This window comes from Trifolium pratense, linkage group LG7, assembly GCF_020283565.1.
Source record: "Trifolium pratense cultivar HEN17-A07 linkage group LG7, ARS_RC_1.1, whole genome shotgun sequence".
NCBI classification, from domain to species: Eukaryota; Viridiplantae; Streptophyta; class Magnoliopsida; order Fabales; family Fabaceae; genus Trifolium; species Trifolium pratense.
The window spans coordinates 7,900,196-7,908,803 of record NC_060065.1 but is presented as its reverse complement, the minus strand read 5'-3'; positions in this window follow the sequence as shown (position 1 = coordinate 7,908,803).

Below are 8,608 nucleotides of genomic sequence, written 5' to 3'. Positions count from 1 at the left end.
TTTGTGGCATTTGTAGTTGAGGGTGATGGAGTGGTGTTTGGACCTTTACATGTTGTCTTTTTATGTCCAGGTTGTTAGCATTTGGTACATCTTCCTACCATTATTTTCCCGCCGGCATTTTTTGTTTTAAATGGTTACTCTATCTATTTAAAGACTTGAATGTCACCGACATTAAATCATTTGTCCTTTACTATGATAATCAGAGTGTTATTCACATTGCAGTCATTCTTGTGTTTCACAAGTGCACCAAACATTTAGAGATCGATTGTCATCTTGTGCGCGAGAAGCTCCATTATGGACTCATGAAACTATTACCAGTTCCTTCCAAACATCAACTTACTGACTTCTTCACTAAAAAGCATTGTTACCTCAGTCTTTCAATCTCTTATTATTCAAGTTGGGGATGCTCAATATTTACCAACCTCCAATTTGTGGTACGGTATTATACACCAAGTGAATATTGATGATGAAAAAGAGGAACCGACACATATTAACACTAGTTTTAGTTCACCTACTTCAATTACTTATACTAGAAGTTACTAGTTAGTTATAAGTTCTATCTTTATTATGACATTGTAATATCTTAGCTAGCCTTCCTACTCCTATATATGGAGTTTGTGTAAATATATATTCAATCTAATGGAAACACCTCATATTAGAGAGGGTAACGATCCGTCACAAACTTAATAATATTTTTATCGCAAAATATTTTAGCAACATATTTAATGCTAAACAAAAATTCATAATAAAGTTGGGTCTCACAAAACATATTAGCGAGGAATTTTGTATTCACTCATACATTTTAATGGAAACACCTCATTTTATAGATAAACGAGATGACAAGCCATTATAAACTCACACACGCACAAGTGAGAGAGTCGAGGTTCGATTTGATTCTTATAAAACTAATTGACTTTCTTATTAATTAAGAAAATACGAAACAAAAATTATTATATTAATTTAATAAATAATTTTGCAGTTAAAGCGTATAAAAATTAACATTGATACTAAAATTTAATAACATTACTATAAAAAATATGTATTTGAAAAGTCTCATTCTTAACTTCACCTTAGACTTTCAAATATGTTGGAGCGGCCTTGCATATTAACATGTTATTGTTCTCGATGCGCTCTCGGTCTCTCCAACTAAAATTTTCCTTAACCGACGTTATAGTTGTAAATCAATCTATCAATAGTCAATCACACTCTCATTGATTTTAAATTGATCATTTTATTTAAGATATGGCTTAAGAACCGGATTGGGTGCAATTAACACCTCGTGACTACATGCAGTAGTGAAATTAAGATCATTCAATCAAGATCGAACAGTTTAAAGATTAGAACTATCATGTTTTAAAAATTAAAAACTACATTTAAATATGAATCGTCTAACTAAAATCAAACAATTATATCTTAGCCGATTGCACTGAATTCATGCTTAGACTTCATGTACCTTTTAATATAGGCAAAAATTAGGTCATAAAAATACCATGGACCAAGGATCAGAATCTCAATCCGGAAATGGACCTATAAGAAACGTGATTGACGGCCATACTTGGGCCACAAGATAAACAAGTCTTAGCCATATCCATCCAATCCAATATGGAGAGCAAAAATCTATATTATACATATAATCAAAGAATGATAGAGACTTAAAAAAAATGTAACCTATGACCATGATGACATAACAACTACCCCTAAGAACAACATTGTGACCCTCCACGTGTTGACAACCCATCTCTAATAACATGTTACTTTAAATTATTTTGCAGCCATTGCTTAGTATCTTGCTAGCAAATATATATATATATATATATGAAGCTACGTGCATATCTTATTGAGAGTGGAATTCACACAAACTCTTGATCAATTTGTTTCTTTATTCGAAGATGGGCTTTTCACCATAATATAGAGTTTCTTCAACCCATATGGGCCAACACACAACAAAGAGACAATCATGTGTATATCTACTATTTAAGTAATAAACGGTATTTTTTTAAAAAAAAAAATCATTTTATAATTTCTGTTACTTAAGTAGCGGATGAGTAAAAATAAGACGCAAGAAACTCATACAGTGGTAAAAGAAAATCTCGCATATTTTAGCATCAATTGAAAGATGTATAATCTATATGTGTTTATATACTATATATATTTTGCTTATGTCACTGTATCTAGATATTGTTTTATAATATGAATGAAGTATTTAAGGTTATTTTTTCTCCTATATATATCCATAACTATTTATTACTATTTTTTCAAATTATTTTTCCTCTTACTTTTTTCATACTATTAATGAATGATAATTTTGTAAAATTACTTGTAATTTTTCTGTTTCCCACAAAATTAATTTTAATTATTAATATGTGAAATGGTCAAGACTACTTGTAATTTAAAATAGAGGGAGTATAATAGTAGCAATTGGCTTAAACATAATTGTTTTGGACATCCCCGTATAATAGCTCTTATAATATATAAATAATAATGCAAAAATCAATCCAAATCAAAGAATATATGGCACTCACATTCCTTCAAGAATCCACGATCCCTATTTGTTGTTTCTTATCATGTTGACCTTTCTTATGATCCTTAACATGGTAGGTGAGACTCATAAGTGTATGACATTGAGTTTGTCCATCTAAAACAAAATTAAGACCGCGAATTAAGCCAAACCAAAGGATTAATTTCAATTCAAGTTAATTTGAATTGTTGGAGCTGACAAATTTCCTAAAAAGCCAAAAATCATGTTGTACTAGGCCAAATTAGGTTTCTAAATAGTTTTGACTCGAGAAAGTAGACTAGTTTGGATAAGTTTTTTGCTATTCAAAAACATGCTTCTAATTTTCTTATATATTAAATCACACATAAAAAAATTGTTAAGAATAACAATCATGTAATTTTTTTTTTTGACACACAATCATATTATAAGTTTAATGCTTTGCAATTCTTGCAATGGTATATAAGGATGTCTTTTTTGTGAGTTAGAGATTAGTATGGAGTTGTTAGTAGAGGTGGAACAGGTCAGGCCGGCCTACCAGGCTTTAAGGCCTAGCCTATATAGGTTCAGGCCAGGTCAATCTATTTCTTTAAATAGAGCAGGTCAAGACTTTTTTATAAATTTATTTAGTTAAATAGGTCAGGCTGCAGGCCATTAAAAAAGTTTTTTAGCCTATTAGGCCGACCTATTTAAATTAATATGAATAATATTTTTACTACTATTATTATTTATATATTAAAATTTGTACTTTGATTAAATTATAAATTTATTAACTTTTTTAGTAGTATAAATTTATTAATCAACATTAGTTTTTCACATATATAGTCAAAGTCTCTAACATATCATGTTAAATATCAAAAGGACATTGATTTATTAGTTCTAAGTATATTTTAAAAAAAATATTGTCAAAAAAAAAGTATATCTAAAAATAAATATAATTATTTATTTAAATATGTTAATGTGAAATAAGCTTTTAAACAGGCTAACAGTTCACATTAGGCTTTCAAAAGGTCATACTCAGGCCTAAAAGATAAGCCTATGATAGGTCACAGGCCAGGCTCAGGCCTTCAAATTTTTTACAGGCCAGGCTCGGACTTGGCAAAGCCTAGCTCGGCCTAGCCTATTCCCACCTTAGTGGTGGTGTGTTAACCGGTTGGTTCTGCTTCTGCACTAAAGCTTGTATTTTGGAGTAAACAACCACTGTTGTCCCTGAAAGTGACTTTCGCTGTCATATAAATCTCTGAATTAACGAAAACTGCAGAAAGCTCCCTGAATGTTAGTTTCGTTAGTCAATTTAGTCCAAAATATTAAATATCTGTTAACTTGTGATGATGTGTCCCATAATTTGCTGACATAGTATTCTGAGTAGGCTGTTTTGATGATTTGTTGGATTTTTTTAAGTCAATTTGGCTTTTATTTTAATTAACATTAATTTAAAAAAGAAAAATATGATTAAATATAGCAAATTAAAATAAATTCATACTCAAAACTCAACTCTTTCACCTTCAAACTTTCTTTGTAGAAAAAAAAATAAACCTTCAAATGTGAAAGGGAAATCATTCATCCAAATCTAAAATACTAAAATCTACAAACCTTCAAAAAACAAAAATCTACCAACACAAAATTCCTAAAAAATCTTAACAACAAGTCAAAAACAACATAGAAACAAAAACCATCTTCAAACCATTTTCACCTTCAAACTCAACCTTTCCTTTCATCATTACTATCCATATCCATCTCACATTCTAACCCAATCTTCAACCTTTCTCACCTTCTAACCAACCTTCAAATTCAGAAACAAGAAACAATACAAAAATACCATCGCAGATTCAACCCAACAGTTTCCATTTCTATTTCGTTTCTAGGTTTGTGTCATATCCATGGCTCCTACCCTTTTTTCAAAGTCAATCCCCTTGACTCAGTTAAGAATCTCCCTTTTAAGCAACAAATAGAAAATCTATGAAATTGAATACAACTCAAAACTCAATCGAATAACAATAACCTGCAGCTTAATTATCAACCCGTTCATTTAGCAAAGCATAACCATAATCCATGATTTTTCAAGCAAGTTCAGTTCTAAATTAGTAAGGTTCGTGTGATTTGTTCTAGATCTAGATCTAGTAATCCATGATGCATTGATGCTTGATGGAGGGTTGAGAGGAGGAAGAAGATTTGGGTTTTTAGATTTGGATTACTTTGTTGTTGAATGTTAATGATAAATAAATTATGAGTTTGATTTTTGTTGGGTATGAATTTTCTTTAATATATTGTGTTTTATTTTGTTTTTGTTTTCAAAATTAATATTAGTTAAATTAAAAGCTAGGTAGACATTAAAAAATCCGGCAAATTATAGAAATATCCTAGTCATGATGACATATCATTGCGTTTAATATATATTTAACATTTTGGACTAAATTGACTGACAGAACTAACATTCAAGGAGTTTTCTGCAGTTTTCGTTAATTCAGGGACTTCTTTGACAAGCCAGGCTCAGGCTTGGCAAAGCCTAACTCGGCCTAGCTTATTCCCACCTTAGTGGTGGTGTGTTAACCGGTTGGTTCTGCTGCAGCACTAAAGCTGGTATTTTGTGTTTTGTTTGGAGCCCTATGGTGTGGGGTTTTGAGAACTTCTATCATTGTATTATGTGTGTTTAAATTGATGTGTCTATGTTGACGTTGTAATGAATATGAATGCAATTTTTTTTTTTACCATTTCACAAATTTGAGAGAATAAATTGTTTGACATATACGATTTCATAGTACAATTTACTCATTAATTGGACATTATCGCTGTCTTTTGCCACACGTGACTATAAGATGTAGAGCTTATGTGTTTGTGATCTGTTTCTTTACATAGCATAAACCAAAAGAGTGAAGCTAGGTGGGTGTGCTTCCATCACATGTACACATGATCCCAATCACCATTTTGCCCCATTAATCTTCTCAGCATAGACAAATTTTATGGAAATGGATCCCACACAGTCAAGAAAATGTTGCGGTCATAAAGTTTTAAACTATTGGATTGAAATCAGATGATCTCAAAAAAGAAAAATTAATGTTCCTCGGATCACAATGCAGTAGATGTTGATGTTACTGATCACATTTACAATGTTGAGATTTGAGGCAACAATATTATTCAAGAATTTTATCCGTCAGATCAAGGAAAAATTAATAAGAATCACGATGAAGTATCTGATAGGGAAAAGACACTTTCTTTCGTCAAGAGCAACATGAGAGTAGGTCTATAGTGGTGGCGAACTCTAATTTTTCAAACCACAATGCAAATGTTCTACATGACATCAAGTTAGTTTTAGGGTTTGCTTCTACTGCGGCCCCCAACAAGCTATGAATTTTTCGAGTGTTTCATGGGCTAACATGGCTCAGAATGAAGAGACTGTTGATTTAGATGTAAACACTAATCAACAATTTCAGTTGGTGGTTCAAAGAAAAAGAATAACAAGTTTAAGCAACAGCGGACTGAGACTAGTAAAGGATTAAAGGTATGTGCTTCAGCAATTTATCTCACTAGTTTTGGGGGAAAAGTTGTTCCGCTTGCTTTTTATACAGTTCTTTCTGTTATGGTTTTTTTTATTATGATTTTTTTTTTTTGAGGATTTTGGTTTTTGTCCCTCCTATCTTTTTATACTTTTTCTATTTATAAATGTATATTATTAGGGCGCTGCAATATATGATCCTATATATGATCTTCTGTATCCCTTCTTTAGACTAAAAAGATATAACCCAGTAAATTATATCTTGAATATAATTTATTCTTCCTAGAAACCATATTAGAGCATAATATTCCATGCTATATTTATCATAAAAAAATTATTTTATATTTTTTATATGATCGATGTATTTAATTTTTATTATGAGAAAGAGGATAATTATTTACTCAAACAATTTTACCTCTTAAATTGAGCGGTGGTTCTCTTGATCTAAATTTTATATTTACATAAAATCAAAAATTATTTTATTTTTATAATTCAAAGGGTTATATTCTTCTATTATTATGAGATTCATTTTTAATTTTATATTTATAAAATAAAAATCATTTTATTTTTATAATACACAGGGACACTGGGTTACATCCATCCTTCTATTGTTATGAGATTCAATTTTAAATTAATTATTATTATTATTTTTATATACTATAAATTGGAGAATGTCTCAAATAGTTAACTTTTTAAAATTTAGAGTCGGGCTAACTCAACGTTTTTTTACTTATAAACTTTTGTTCAGACCAATTCACATTCGATGTGAGACTTTTAACACATTCTTTCACATCCCGCACTATTGGACTTAGTGCGTGGATATAAACGGTGGATGACCCTAAAGCGGATCTTGAAGACACACATCTTAAAATTTGGAGTTGAGTATAATTTGACCCTACAAAATCGACTTATAAGGTGATAATTATCTCTTACTTATAAATCGTTGTCCAAGCCAATTCCTAACTTTTTAACCAAACTCTTAAAAAACTTAAATGAACAATTAAAATTTCAACAAAAATCATATTTTAAAATGAGTTATGTTAACGTGTGCCCTAAGGACACATGATAAGGTATCCTAATATAGAAATACCGCATTTAATAATATAAAAAATTTAATACATAAAAATAAAAATGCACAAATTCTCAGAAATAATTTCTATATTTACTTTCTTAACATGTGCCTAAGCCTTAACGGCACGACTTAAAATTCTCATTTTAAAATTTCAACAAAATGACGATGCAAAGCAAGTGAATTGAAACATACAATAAACCAAAAGTGAGGTGGGGAGGGAAACAATGAAAAGTTTGACCAAGTCAAAATCACAAATGCCTCCAAACACAAAATCAAATCACAACTTTCAAAGTATCTTTGGTTAGTTGCTTGTTCAAGGAAAAAATTAAAGCGGGAGATGCATATGGAAAAGGGTAGAAATAGGTAGTAAGGGCTCCACCAATTAGGGTAGTACGTAGGGAATTGGGGGCCCAAGACACCCATCAAAATCAAATCTGAAGATTATTACTACTGTAGTATTCCCTCCGTCCCAAAATATAAGCAAAAAGTAGTCAACAAAAATGAATGTATTTGGTCTAGATCTTTAACCAAATACATCATGTTTCTTTGACTCATTTTTGCTTATATTTTGGGACGGAGGGAGTACTTATTATTATTATTATTATTATTATTATTATTATTATTATTATTATTATTATTATTATTATTATTATTTCATCCCCTCTCTCATACATATCCATCCCTCCCATTGTTCTATGCTTATCAACATCACTCATATGCTTTTCAATCAAAATTCAATATGCCTAACTGCAACCAATCAACGTCCATCACTCTCTGCTAACCCTCCTTATGTTCGTTGCCATTATTATTTCAATTGTTTGAATTCAATTTGGAGGGATAATTGTTCCACCCAACCTCAACCCAAGTATAGTGTGACACTTTTATTTTTCATGTAACCACCATATGCACAATAGACTAATCATAACTGTTGAGAGTCTTAGATTTGTTTTAAGGGTTTGCTAACTAACTGAGTCCCTGGCGCTAGTTAAAGAATTTAAAAGAAAAAGAAAAGAAAAAAAAAAGTATACTTAAAAAAAAAAAAAACTTTAAAATGTTGATTACACAAGTTTAAAAATAATTTTATTATCTTTAGTTACCTAGGAACATTAGTTAGCATTTTACTTATTTTAATACTTATTAGGTCATGCTAACTAGTGTTTATAGAGTACCAGTTAAAGATATAAAAAAAATAAAAAATATTGACATACAAATTTCAATGTAATTTTAAAATATTGTGTTTTCTTTAACCATTGTCCTGACCCTAGTTACGGAGACTTATTTATTGGTCAATTAGTTTTGGTTTAGCTATTGCTCTCGAATGGGCCTAAGCCAAATCCAACTTTTGATCAGTCTACTTCCACGTCAAGCTCGGCCAGCATTGGCCCAACGTCACGTCCTCCTACCCAACAACAGCCACATAAAACAGCCAACATAAAAAAAAATTGACATTTATGGTCAATCATGATTTTTTCGTCGTTATTTGCTCAAGCCCATTATATTCTATCTTTAAATCTTTCACTTTACGCATAAACTAACTTGAACATTGACA